This window comes from Poecilia mexicana, unplaced genomic scaffold (assembly GCF_051168715.1).
Source record: "Poecilia mexicana isolate PSO_F unplaced genomic scaffold, ASM5116871v1 scaffold_2, whole genome shotgun sequence".
Lineage (NCBI taxonomy): Eukaryota > Metazoa > Chordata > Actinopteri > Cyprinodontiformes > Poeciliidae > Poecilia > Poecilia mexicana.
The window spans coordinates 14,002,049-14,002,957 of record NW_028263371.1 but is presented as its reverse complement, the minus strand read 5'-3'; positions in this window follow the sequence as shown (position 1 = coordinate 14,002,957).

Sequence of the window (909 nt, the reverse complement as noted above, 5' to 3'; positions counted from 1 at the left end):
TTCTTTTTGTTATATCATTTTTCTGATTTCTAATTTCTTTTTTAAAGACACATGCAGTTTCATTTAGGCCTGAATTCCGCTAGACGATAAATTGCCCCAGAAGTTATCGCGATAAACGATAATATTGTTGTTTTGGAACCATTCTCAATATAATGGCATAAAAATACAAGGACATATTCTCAAATGTCAGTAAACATACATTTAAACACTGGAACTGAAAGACGTTAGGGCCAGCAACCTGCATGTTTCAGTTCTCTCCCTGGTTTAGCACACCTGGACCAAATGGTGGCTCATTAGAGGCCTCAGGAGAACATTGACAAGCTGAAAAGGTTGTTACTACCACCAGGGAGAGAACTAAAACATGCAGGATGCCGGCCCTCGAGGACCCACTGGGGACCACTGTCCTAGCTCACTAGATGTGTATTTATAAAACACACCTCAAGTCATGCCTAGTTAAATGTTTGCATTTCTTAGCCGTCAGCTATCTTCTGGCACACCTTTGGCTCGATGTTTGACCTCACGAATCTGTAGAGCTGATTGAAATAGTTTGGTTTTCTAGCCGGGTTCAGCATGCGGCTTTTCAAAGGCCATTCCAGAAGCTCAGCATTAGCCAGTTTCAGTCTTTCCTAAACTGGTTTTGATGTGCTGGAGACCCCCGTCCAGGTTTCACCTCACAACCTCTGAGTTGAGCTGATGTAAAAGAATATGGAGGCAGTCTTTCCTCATTGCGATTCCCTCCATCCTGTGGAGGGAATCGCAATGAGGAAAGACTGCCTCCACAGGATGGATTCCCTCCATCCTGTGGAGGGAATCGCAATGAGGAAAGACTGCCTCCACAGGATGGATTCCCTCCATCCTGTGGAGGGAATCGCAATGAGGAAAGACTGCCTCCACAGGATGGATTCCCTC